Raw genomic sequence first — 13,742 nt, 5'->3', positions numbered from 1 at the left:
TTCCTTTTGGTCTGAGATCAGATATTGGATGATTTCTATTTTGGCCAATTCCAAAACAGCTACAGCCGCACTCATTACTTTGTGCTTGTACTCTATAGAGATGGTTAACCTATTTACTATTCTGACTATACTTTAGGGCTTTTTTTCTCTCTCTCTCTCATCAGTTATTGCCAGGTGCCCAAACATGAATTTAATATATTATTTTGACTGAAAATCAACTATGTGTTTTTAATTTCCTCAGATGTGCACTGCCTACCTAGACTCCATTCCCGCCTGTTCCACTGGTACCCAGCTCTACTATTCTTCACTGCTCATGTGCTTTGGAGGGGTCAGTCTTCATTACCTAAAGCCATGTAACAGATCACATTTCCCCAGCTATTGTGGTTTATTTAAAGGTGAGCAAGTGACCAGTCCAATAAAAACTCTTTGCTTGGAATGCCAGAGAAATACATTCACTTTATTTTTCTAAAAATATGGTGTGTAAATGAGATATCTAAAACTGCTTTTGTCATTTTGATATATATTTCATAGACAGCAAGTATACAAAGTGAGGCAGAACAGATAAACAGGGCCAAGCCTTGGGCTTTTCATATTACGGGTATCAATAAAGGATCTTTTTAAGACAGTTTAAATTAGGTTTTCTGTTACTTAGAACAAAATATCTAAACGACACAGAATCTGAAGTAGTCATTACTATTTGATTTCCACTCTTATATGCTTCTGTCATTGCTTCCTAAAAAAGGAAAAAAAATATTGTTTGTGGTACATGTTTCAGCAAAAGATAAAGGTCAAAGGAAGGGTGAAGTACACTGATATTTAACTCCCTTCGAGAAGGAGTTGAATTAAGGCCTAAGAAATCTCATGTTCAGCACAGGAGATTGAACACTGACTGAGAACTTGGTAAATTCTAGGAAGTAACCAAGGAGATAACCTGAAGAACATGCTGAAAGGACATTCTGAACAAACAAGTGAAATAAAAATAAGCCTATTGTGAGAAAACTCTTTTATAAGCAATCCACAGTTTCTGTTGTGTTTAAAAAAAAGATCAGCATTAACAGTCAATGGGCAAAATACAGCCAAAAGACTGAGGAGAGGGCAGAAGGGCAGATTTAAATTAAAGTAGTAGCACTGCTGGGCTAATGGAAAAAAAGATGACTGATAGTAGGACTAAAACTGCCACCAAAGTTTAAATGCCTATATAAGCTGTTTCAACAAAGTCACATTCAGAACATTTTTGTTTTTTTAATTAAACTTAGGCAGGTTGGGCTCGGTGGCTCATGCCTGTAATCTTAGCACTTTGGGAGGCCCCAGCAGATCACCTGAGGTCAGGAGTTTGAGACCAGCCTGGCCAATATAGTCAAACCCCGTCTCCACTAAAAATACAAAAATTAGCTGGGTGTGATGGCATGTGCCTGTAGTCGCAGCTACTTGGGAGGCTGAGACAGGAGAATTGCTTCAACCCAGGAGGCAGAGGCTGCAGTGAGCTGAGGTTGCACCACTGCACTCCAGCCTGGTAGACAGAGCAAAATTCCATCTCAAAAACAAACAAACAAAAAACAAACTCAAGCGAACCAAAAAAAGGCATCATAATGTAATAAAAGAAAATATAGGTTATTTAGCTAGTTTTCACATGTTTAGTTTAAAAATTAAAATATAGCAGAGTATCGAATGTCATAAAGACCCAATATGGAAAGGTAGCTAAATAACCATTTGTGCTCTTGCATTTGTTTCTGATTTACTTGGTACCATACCTAAATAATATTGTGCACAAATCTTTTAATTGATTGTATTCAGAAATTTATTAAAAGTACCACTTACTAGATAGTTTATTAAATGCATGCAAGTATCTGTATATGATTTCTTTGGCATATGTGTGTTTAAGGCAACATAAGAGAGAGCTAGAGACAGGAAAGCTGTCCATTTTAAAATCAAATTGGTGTATATCTCTTGTTTATTCAACATGTTTGGGTCTTGGAATTGTTTCTCTAATAATGTACTGGCAAGTCAGACATTAAGTTATTTAAGGTATCTAAACACTGATTTGGTGGAAGTGCTAACAATCCTTGTGAACAAAGATAAGCTTCAGAAAAACTCAACAGCACTAAAGAAAAGTATCTACTTTGGAAAATAATGATCCTTTGTAATTGATTTTGGTTTTAGATATAAAGTTTACATTGGTAATTCTAATGTCTGTTTACCAGTTTAATTTTAAAAAGTACTTGGCTGGGTGCAGTGACTCACACCTGTAGTCCCAGCACTTTTGGAAAACTGGAGCAAGAGGATCACTTGAGCCTAAGGATTCCAGACCAGCCTGGGCAACATAGTGTGAAACCCCATCTCTACAAAAAAATTTAAAAATAAACCTTGCATGGTGGTGCGTGCCTGTTGTCCCAGGTACTCGAGGCTAAGGCAGGAGGTCACTCGAGCCCAGGAGGTGGAGGGTGCATTCAGCCACGATTGTGCCACTGCACTCCAGCCTGGGCAACAGAGCAAAACCCTGTTTCAAAAAAAAAAAAAATACAAGGAAAAAAAAAAAAAAGTACTTAGCCAGGCACAGTGGCTCATGCCTATAATCCCAGCACTTTGAGAGGCTGAGGTGGATCACCTGAGGTCAGGAGTTAGAGACCAGCCTGGCCAACATGGTGAAACCTCATCTCTACTAAAAATACAAAAATTAGCTGGGTGTGGTGGTGTGTGCCTGTGGTCCCAGCTACTCAGGAGGCTGAGGCAGAAGAATCGTTTGATGCAGTGAGCCAAGATTGTGCCACTGCATTCCAACTTGGGTGACAGAGTGAGACTCCATCTCCAAAAAAAAAAAAAAAAAAGTACTTATCACAAAGACATAACCATAAACTTAAGTTTTAATAATACTGAAAGTTATTTTAAATAGAAATCTTTTACAAACATCACAATAGTGTTTTTTATAGAATGCCTAGACAAAACCCAATTCTCTATTTTCCGTATAGGAAATCTAGAGAAAATCTTTAGTAGAATGGTACTAGTAGGATAAATTTAAAATTATAGTCTCAAAAGTTCTTTCATTTTAAAGGATAAAAAAAAAAACAAAAGAAAGTCAACACGGAGTCAGTGAAAAAATTCTACACCAGAAGCAAAGAAGTGCACTAGATCTACATGAAGAAAAGCACACCACTGAGAATTATTTACCATAAGAAAATGAAAAAAATCCAGAAAAATTCTGTGCTCTCAGGGACATACAAAAAATTAAGAACTCAGGGTGGAGGGAAAAACAGTATTGGAGAAGATTGGGACTTAAAAAAAAGACTAAGTTAAATAAAAACACAACAGAAATTTAAAATCCAAATTGCAAGCAGTAAGGAAATCAGTGATGGAAGGGCCTAACTTAAGAAGCTATGCAAAACAAAAAAGTTAGAAAGGATGTGTGAGATGACAGCAATGAGAACAAGAAAGGAAAGCCAACCAATGAAAAATTCCTGAAGAAAAAAGAAGAAAACAAAAGGTACCAACTTAATATTTTCCTCAGCTAAAAAGAAAAAAAGATTTCAATGTATAAAGGCCCTGTCACCTTTTAGATTAAATTATTGGATTTAAAAAATCAGTAGCTATAACCCTAAACTTTGAAATATTTTAATCATTTTACATCTACAATGCAACAGATGGCTGTATTTGCTATGGAAAAGGCACATGTGTCCACTCAGGATGGTGTAAATCTGGTATTTTACTGCATACCTTGATTATTTTGTATTTGGGTTTGGACATTAACTTGCTGGGGCAGAAACAAGAACCAGAACTCATGTCTTAAGGTCAAAACTGCACTCTTTTTATACACTTACCACCTTTTGAAACTAAGCAGTGGCTCAGTCATGGCTCACTGAAGCCTCAATCTCCCAGGCCCATGAGATGCTTCCACCTCAGCCTTCCAAGTAGCTGGGACCACAGCTGTGTGCTACCACGCCCAATTAATTTTTAAACTTTTTGTAGAGATGAGCTCTCCCTATGTTGTCCAGGCTGGTCTCGAACTCCTGAGATCCTCCCATGTCAGCCTCCCAAAGTGTTGTGATTACAGGTATGAGCCACTGCGCCCAGCTCCCCAAGCATTTTATGGGCTCTGAAATGTACCACGTAAAAAGGACAAGCTTTATTGGTTTAGAAAGTTAAGTATACATTATTATTATGATTAGCAGTAGGATAGCTATTTTATTTCCACCAGTCATTGATAAAACAATTCAAGTGTAGTAGGTATTAATCAGTAGCTTAAGTTAGAAATAAAAATTTATTATGGGAATGACTACAGTGCTTTCAAATAACCGACATATGAAAAATTTACAGCTAACCTCTTCCAAAGAGCTGTCCATACTGCAGTCTCCAATTCCTTTCCTCCTGTTGTCTGCTGAAACCACACCAATCAGGTTTTCTTCCTCACTATTCTCCTGAAAATGCTCTTGCAAGGTTACCAAGGACCTTCCTATTACTATATCCAATGGTCATCTCCTAGTCTTCATCTTACTTGACTTGTCAATCAGCAGGAGGTGACACAGTTGGCCACTTTCTCCCTGAAATACTCTTTACTTGGCCTTCAGTACTCCATACTAGGCCCCTTTCCCTCCTACCTTCAAAAGCCTCTCCTCTGTAGTCTTCTTCGTAATTATTCATCTCTCCAATATCTGAAAGTGGAAAGCCCTAGGGCTCAACTGCCATTTCCTTACACTAGATCTCATAGGCTCATGGCTTTAAATACCACCCTTCCATGCAGGGGTGGCCTATCTTTTGGCTTTCCTGGGCCACAGTGGAAGAACAACTGTCTTGGGCCACACACATAACGATAGCCGATGAGCTTAAAAAAAAAAAATGCAAACCATCTCATAATGCTTTAAGAAAGTTTACAAATTTGGGTTGCACAAGCTTGCATTAGTGACTCCCAAACCTCTATTTCCAGTTGGACCTTTCTCTTCAACTCCCGTCTCTATAACCCCACTTGAACAGGCATCTCAAACCTGACTAAAACTGGCTCCACTTACCTTCACACTCAGTCTTCTCCATCTCAGTACACTGTAACTAAAGCCTTCCAATAGCTCAGGCCAAAAGCCACTGAGTCATGCTTCACCCTTTCTCTCATAAGCACATCCAAGCCATAAGCAAATCCTATCAGCAATATTCAGAATACGACGGCTTCTTACTGCCTTTCTTACTACCCACCTGGTCTAAGCCACCATTCTCTCTGGCTTCCATTACTGCATCAACCTAACAGGTTGCCCTGCTTCCATCTTTGCCCTTACAGTCAACTCTGAACACAGCAGCCAGAATGATCCTTTAAAAATCCCCTCACTACTCTGCTCAAAACCCTCCAACCACCTCCCTTCTCACTCAAAGTAAAAGCAAAAGTCCTTACCCGGGCCCATTAGCTCTCTGACCTTGTCTCACCCTCCTTCCCTTCAGGTGCTCAACTCTACTGGCCCCCTTGCTGTTCCTCCCTTGCTGTTCCTCCAATGAGACTGACGGGTTCTGGGCTTTTGCCCTTGCTTGGTATGCTCTTTCCCTAGACAGCTGCACGGTGGTCCCCGATGCCTTCAGTTTTGCTTGAGTCTTTTCCATGGCACCGGTCCTTATTTTGAAACTGCACCTGTTCCTTCCTTGGTGCTTCCTATCCCCCCTTTGCTACTTTATTTTTCTTCTTAGTAACTGTTACCATCTGACTGCAGATACATTAACTTTCACAAATTCTGTTTATTGTCCCCAACCCCACCTTCCCCCAGTGACATGTTAGCTTCTGGAAGACAAGGACTTCATTTGTTCACTCTCACATCCCAAGTGCTTAGAACAGAGCCTGGCCATAGAAGGCACTCAATATATGCTTGCTATATGGATGCCGAATATGCAAATTCTTAAATCTATAATAGGTAAGGCTAAGAAGTTTGGGACTATAAAGCCCAACTTCTTTCCACAATGGGAAATACAATTTCCCTTTTGACAAAGAACTGTGAGAATCCCTTGTTTTCCATAGTAACACAATTTACTCTAAATAACATGCCAAAAATTCCTTATGACTTCACAGCCTCTCTCCAATGCCCTTCCTGTATTCTGTAAAATATTAACTTACTATCATCAAAAAATATTTGATTTCCCTCTGGTACTGCTATCATAATATTGCAAAGGCAAAGTGAACTCATTAAAAATGGCATGGAAACATAAATAATGAAGAAATGTAATAAAGTGTGTTAACAACCAAACAAATTCATCTCGATTTCAAATCAAATTGTACTGGCACAGTGAGAACCCCAGTCCAAGTTTAACTTTATCATCACTATAGTCCTTAATGAGCTAACATTTTTCTTATTAAACTCCTTTTAAACTAAAAAGGAGTTCATATAGGACTCCTGCATATAGCCATGAAAACTAAGCCTGAGAGAAAACTGTTCAGGCTACAAATCTAATTGATAAAACTCTTAGCACTACATGTTTGGCTAGATAACAGACGCAGGGATACTGAGGTAAGGAAGATGAGACCAAATCTCGCTCAGCTTTTGCTAGCTGTCTGACCTTGGACAAGTCAGACTCTCGGTGCCTCAGTTTCCTTATCTATATAATGGAAATGGTACCTGATAGGGTTGCCTCAAGGATTAAAGGTACTAGGTATTTAAAGCAATGGCACCGTGTCTGACATAAAATAAGCACCGAAAATATCTATTACTAGAGCATAAAAACAATCCCCACACCACTCACATTACAGCTCTTTAAGAGGCTCCTAAGTACCCACCGTCATTTTTTAAAGATTGAGAAGTGTTAATATTCAATGGCATATTTTTACTTTATTACGTTCTGTAGCCAATTCCGAATACCGTGGAACGTTTTAAAAAACAGATGTTTTTTTCTTGAGGTACTTTTGGGAAAACCTGAGAGAGAACGATCTGCTTTTTAGCATTGCACGCCAATTCAGAAAGGACGTTTGCGATTACCCGAGCCCTAAGTGGAAGGTGTGCAAATCCTGCCTTTTAACACGGGCACCCCGTGTTAAATGTGCCATTCTGGAGAGCTCACTCATACCCCAACAGCTTCTCCCGGCGCCTGAACTGTGCGCTTCTCCAAGCACACGCCGCGAAAGCACCGTCTCGCCCCGGCCGAGCGGCTGGACTTGCAACGGGGCTTCCGCGCTCACTCCCAGATTAACCGCGAGCCAGCGCTGCCCTCGCCGCCGAGGCGTTCCCCGTACCACAGCCCTAACCCGCAAGCGCAAACGAGAACCCTCGCAGGCCTCCTCCCGGCCCTCTTGAACACACAGACCGCGAAGAAGCCATCACGGACCCGCGGTCGCTTCCTCGGCCCGGCTCCCTCCAGTCGCCGCGGAAGGTGCGGGGAGCCGGGGCACCCTCGCCCCTCAGGGCCCTCAGCCAGGCCTACTGGACCTCCAGTGCCACAGGGACGGTGCAAGAGGTATCAAGTGGCTCTCGCCCAGGCTCTGCCCATGGGCCCCGGGCCAGTTACCTGCGACTCCAACGAGCAGCGGCAACAGCAGCAGCTTCCCAGCGGTGGTGACGGGCGGAGGGGAGGGGCCAGACGGGGGCAGTCGGAGTCCCAGCTGGGCCAGAGCGGTCTCGCGCTGCAGCCCCCGGCGCGCCCCCTGCAGGTGGGCTGTCCTCACGGTGGCTCGGGCTGCTCTGAGTCAGAGACTCTGGGAAAGTTTGCTCTGAATTAGGGAAAGCATCAAAACTGTGGCTTCAGAAGAGAAAGACAGCCTAGAAGAGAAGAGGTTTATCCGATCTGAGTCCGGGAACATTTTGCACTTTTCATGTCCTATTCTAAATTCACATCCAATCCCCTTAGCTAAATGGGGGCTTCAAAGGCAAGGGCAGTTTCATTAGGTGCTATAAGTAAGCATCAATTAATAGTTGCTGGCCGCTAGGCAGGTCTTCTATAGACCCCAAATTGACTTATCAGGAATAGCCACTAGTGATTGGCTGCGCTATTTCTAAAATATAACCCTGCATTTTAATTTTTTTCAAAAGCAGTTTGAATTTTTTTTTTTTTAGACGGAGTCTCACTCTGTCGCCCAGGCTGAAGTGCAGTTGCGTAACCACGGCTCACTGCATACTCCAAACTCCGCCTTCTGAGTTCAAGCGATTCGGTTTTAATCCTTCCATCCTACTTTGTAGGGTTCCTTGGTTTATTGCAACATGTACAGTCAAGACTAACTAAAAGCATGGTGGGACATTCATATGCTGGAAACATTCTTTCATGCAAAACTAGTTTTTTCTTTTTTTAAGTTTACCAACTCCAGTCCTACAGCCAAGACAACTCCCACTGCACAGTGACCGTCCTCTGATTTCTAGCACCCTCATCCAACCAAGCCACCCTCTATGGCAAACTTGTCCAACCCGTGGCCCACACCTGCAGGCTGCATGCAGCCAAGACAGTTTAGAATGCAGCCCAACACAAATTCGTAAACTTTCTTAAAACATTATGAGGGTTTTTTTTTTTTTTTTTTTTTTTTGCAATTTTTTTTAGCTCATCAACAATTGCTGGTGTTAGTGTATTTTATGTGTGGCCCAAGACAATTCTTCTTCCAATGTGGCCCAGGGAAGCCAAAAGATTGGACACACCTGCTCTAGGGCATCTCATGGTTCATTCATTCAAGGACCATCTACCCCGTCCAATAACTTGTTCTTGAAAATGTCATGTAAAGGTTTAGGACTATTGTCATATTTGAGGAAATCACTATTAAATTTCTTTCATGTAAGAATTATAAGATCTGGCCATGCACAGTGGCTCACACCTGTAATCCCAGCACTTTGGGATGCTGGGGTGGGCAGATCATTTGAGGTCAGGAGTTGGAGACCAGCCTGGCCAACATGGTGAAACCCCGGTTCTACTAAAAATACAAAAATTAGCCAGGCATGGTGTTGCACACCTGTAATCCCAGCTACTCAGGAGGCTGAGGCACAAGAATCCTTGAATCCCAAAAGGCTCACAATGAGCCGAGATCTCACCACTGCACTCCAGCCTAGGTAACAGAACAAGACTCCATCTCAAAAAAAAAAAAAGTTTTAAGATCTCAGGGCATTTCACATTTTATTGTGCTATGACTAATCAGCAATATTACTTGTTAAATTGATGACATTTATTAATCAGTTCGTTATTGATGTCCTCCTTGTGGTCATGTATTGAGTTTGTAATATCTCCACTGATGCCTACAAATTATGCCAAATTAGCAAGGAAATTAAAGCTTTTCCCAATGTATTCTTAAGATTTACTCTTCATTAGTTGACTCATCCAACAATCTGAGAGCCTCTCCTTTTACTTCTATTCAAATTTATCTCTTCCTCTTCATGAATTACTGCTTTCGATTGATATGAAAAAATTTAGGGATGGTGAAGACAGCTTTTTCTCTGATGGGATTAAAGAAGTGAACTGCATGCTGCACATATTCTATGACTCCTTCATTGTACCACACCTGGGCACTTTGACACAGTGGCTGTTGGGAGCTGATATGGTTTGGCTGTGTCCCTGCCCAAAATCTCATCTTGAATTATAATAATACCCATAGGTCAAGGGCAGGACCAGGTGGAGATAACTGAATCATGGAGGCAGTTTCCCCTATGCTATTCTCATGAGAGCGAGTGAGTTCTCATGAGATCTGATGGTTTTATAAGGGGCTTCTCCTTTTGCTCAGCACTCATTCTGTCTCCTACCAGCCTGTCAAGAAATGCCTTCTGCCATGATTGTAAGTTTCCTAAGGCTGCCCCAGCCATACAGAACTGTGATTCAACTGTGAGTCAATTACATCTCTTTTCTTATAAATTACTCAGTCTTAGGTATTTCTTCATAGCAGTGTGAGAATGGACTAATACAGGAGCGTTCATAGAAGCCATTGCTACACTCCAGCAATAACTTAATGCTGCATGGAAGTGACCATGAATCACATGAACATGTCCCATTAAATGCAAACCGAAGTACCCCCAACTGCATTTCTGCTTAACTGGATCCCAAAAATGCCTCTAGTCACTCCAATGTTAGCCAGTAGAAGAATACTCAGGAAGTCTGAGTGGAAAGAGAGAAATCTTAATCAATTGTAGGTAAAGTATTTTAATTTTGCAAGCTTTACAAAAACATATAATCATGTCAACACATTTCCAGACTGCTTCCCAGGGTCTTGGAAGGGGCCTGAACAAGGGAGGGCTGTATATTGGCTTCCTATTGTCACTGTAACAAATTCTCCTAAATTTAATAATTTAAAACAAGAATTATCTTACAGTTCAAGAGGTCAGAAGTCCAATATCAGTTTCAGTGAGCTAAAATCAAAGTGCGGGAACTGCTTTCCTTCTGGAGATTCTCTGGAGAGTTGGTTGCCATGCCTTCTCCAGCTCCTAGAAGCCACTTACATCTCCTGGCTCATGGCTCCTTTTTCCATCCTCGAAGCTAGCAGTGTAGCATCTTTTCTCCCCTCTGACTTCTGCTTCTGTCCTTGCATTTCCTCTATGATTCTCCTGCCTCCTTGTAAGGACCCTTGTGATTATACTGGGCACACTTGGATAATCCAGAATAATCTCCCCATCTCAAGATCTTTCACTTAATCACATTTGCAAAGCCCTTTTTACCATGCAAAGCAACATATTCATAGATTCTGGGGATTAGGATTAGGATGTGGACATCTCTGAGGAACTGTTATCCAGCCTACCACAAGAGCCCTGAAGCTTAAACTTCATTCTCTTCAGGTAAGTCTGGCTCTTCTTACCAAATCTGCATGGAAATGACCACGAACCACATGAACATGTCCCGTTAAATGCAAACCGAAGTACCCCCAACTGCATTTCTGCTTAGCTGGATCCCAAAAATGCCTCTAGTCAGTCTGATGTTAGCCAGAATTACCAAAATCTATTTGGTCCTGAGTTTTGATTGTGAGAGTTCCGATGGCAGGGGAATACCTGGAATTACAACCGGGATAAATGTCATGAAGGGAAAGAGAAAAGATTCCACGAGGGCAAACAATATGGGAGTTAATTTAGATAGAAGGGCAACAATGTCTTTAAATAAGTGATATTTAATCTAAGATGCGAAGCATGAGGAATTAATTATGTAATGAACAGGGAGGTATTCTAGACAGAGGAGATGGTGTGTGTGGCCTGTGAATGGTGATAGCAGAAAGCTGTCACCTTCTGTGGCAGTATCTCTACCACTGAATCCTTAGCACCACCACAGTGACTGGCAGATCAGACGTGTTCAGGAATATTAGCTTAGTAGTTTTCAACCTGGCAGCATGTTACAATCATGCAACAGCTTAAAAAATACCAATGCCAGCCGGGCAAGGCATCTCACGCCTGTAATCCCAGCACTTTGTGAGGCCGAGGCGGGCGGATCATGAGATCAGGAGTCCAAGAGCAGCCTGGCCAAGATAGTGAAACCCTGTCTCTACTAAAGATACAAACTTATTCGGGCGTGGTGGTGGGCTCCTGTAATCCCAGCTACTTGGGAGGCTGAGGCAGAGACTTGCTTGAACCTGGGAGCTGGAGGTTGCAGTGAGCCAAGATCGCACCATTGCACTCCAGCCTGGGTGACAGGGCGAGACTCTGTCTCAAAAAACAAAAACAAAAACAAAAAAAAAAACAGTGCCTGGGCCCTAGCCAAGATCAAGTTAGAATTGTTTGGAAGTACGGCCCAGATATCTGCATTTTTTAAAGCTGCTCAGGGGACTCTAACGTGCAGCCAGGATTGAGTTGAGAATCGCTGTATTAGATACAAATGAGTGAATGAACGAATAAGTGAAAGGAAATATTTGCTTTGGGTAGGGTTTTCATTTAGAAAGTTTTCTGATTAGAGATAAGAAGGGTTTTGGCTATATTTGTGACATAAGTTCCTATCCAGTCTTAAAAAATGCAGACAGACTTTCAAAAATATTATACTTGAATGCTCATCAAGAGACAGAAAGTAATCTAGCAACTATTCCAAAGTAACTAGTTGTCTCTGTAGAAAGGAGATATGGTCAGAATGGGGAGGTGTTTGAAAAAAATACACCGCACCTACGAAGTAAGGGGTTTTGAGCTCTACTTTCCTGTTCCAGGATGCTTTTGGTTTCTGTAGTACTGATGAATGACCATGAGAGGGAGACATGCTCCTGACAGGTGTTGCTTCCATGGGTTTCCCCCATCTCTCAAGCCTGGCTAGCACGAATCAGGTGTTTTCCACAACACTGAGTTCTGAGGCATAACAATGGAATGAGTAAGCCACAGGAGAGGAGACAAGTAGCACATGTTTATCTACACCAAAGTTAGGGTCATTTCAGTTCCCCCACAATTTTAAACATTTAAACAACCAGAAAAAAAAAAAAAAACAAAGTGTTTTTTGTGCCGGACATATTTGCGAAACTGTTAGAGAAAACATTTGAAGCCCAGGAGAATAATATTTTCCTAGAGCAACTGGCACAACTAAAAAATATTCAAGCAAAACTTTCAGAAAGGGATCTCGTTTCTTAATTGCAACGTAAACATCTTAGATGTCCTTGAGTTTCTGAAATTACTAAGATAACAGTTGGACCCTTGGAAAGAAAAAAAAGAGATCTCAGCTCCTTGCCATAACATGCACCTGTCATTTCTCTTTCCACTTACCTACACATGCCAGAACCACACAGATTGTCACACACACACACACACACACACACACACACACATACACACACACAGCGAAATAATGTGATGGGATGTAATTTAGGCAAGTTACCCAACATATTGTGCTCAGTTTTCTCATCCACAAAATTAGTTGTAAGAGCCTATATGTGTGCTGGATTATTTTTGTTTTATATCAGTTTGACTAAGTTGGAAACTACATTCCCCAGAATCCCCTCTCCCTGATTAATATTCCCTTCTAAAAATTAAGGAATTGATTGTAAGGAAATACCTTTTGCAAAAGTTTAAGCAAATGCTGTGTAAGGCCTGTAAAGGTGGTCAGTGAAATGCTGGTGTCAGTCAGGGAAGCAGAACTACTGTGTTATGGGATAACAGATTTATTCCAGGAATTCCACCTTACACAGCAGCAGCAGGGGTGCAGAAAGTGAAGGTTTGGGAGGGATTTTTCAAGGATCAGATAAAAAAATCACAAACTAGTCTGATGATTCTGGGAAGCCAAGCATGGCTTGGGTCCCTACTGATGTGGAGCCACTAAGAGGAAGCTGGTGGAATGGTCTGTGGATGCTGTTGCCTCTGTGTAGCTACTGCTTCTGAGAGGCCTCCACCAAGCATCTGGTGGTGGGCCTGGGGTTCTGGTGGTCTGAAGGGCCAGCAGTCAGGAAGAGCTGAATATGGACTGGAGGGTGTCAAGAGCAAGCTGGAGACTGCCAGGCACCTCTTCCTCTGCACGTCATCCTATGTGATTGTAAAAAGACCTTCAGAGGGTATCAGCCATTCCCTTATTGTCTCCCAACTTTCATGCAAAGTCCTCTTTGGGCTAAATCTAAACTGGAACCATATAGGAGAGGGGATTCTGGAAAAATGTAGTTCCCAACTTAGCCAAATTGACATAACACAAAAATAATCTAACACACATGTAGACTCTTACAACTAATTCTGCAGATGAGAAAACTGAGTACCATGTAAGTTAGGTAACTTGCCTAAATGTACATTGGTAACTAGAGGCAGAAGCAAGCGTAGAGTTCAGATCAGAGGGGTCATCTTCCACTGCACTGTCATGCCTCTCATCTTTTGTGGAACTTAAACACTTAAGTTTTTCAAGCAGATAATCATAGAAATATTTTATGCGTCACTTCTGAGTTTCCTCCCTAG

General features: G+C 41.7%; 1 protein-coding gene across 1 annotated transcript in view; it reads right to left on the bottom strand.

Annotated features, from left to right (window-relative positions):
- The window catches only part of ANKRD46 (ankyrin repeat domain 46), a 43,753-nt gene extending 36,222 nt beyond the window's left edge, over nt 1-7,531 (bottom strand). The window contains exon 1 of the mRNA XM_017859471.1: nt 7,459-7,531. The gene's annotated coding sequence lies outside the window, so the exon portion shown is untranslated. The remainder of the gene's footprint in view (nt 1-7,458) is intronic.
- Nucleotides 7,532-13,742: the final 6,211 nt, after the last annotated feature.

The sequence above is a fragment of the Rhinopithecus bieti genome, unplaced genomic scaffold, assembly GCF_001698545.2.
Source record: "Rhinopithecus bieti isolate Rb0 unplaced genomic scaffold, ASM169854v2 scaffold_47952, whole genome shotgun sequence".
NCBI lineage: Eukaryota > Metazoa > Chordata > Mammalia > Primates > Cercopithecidae > Rhinopithecus > Rhinopithecus bieti.
The sequence above is the reverse complement of the archived record's forward strand: the minus strand, read 5'-3'. Positions and strand labels throughout refer to the sequence as shown.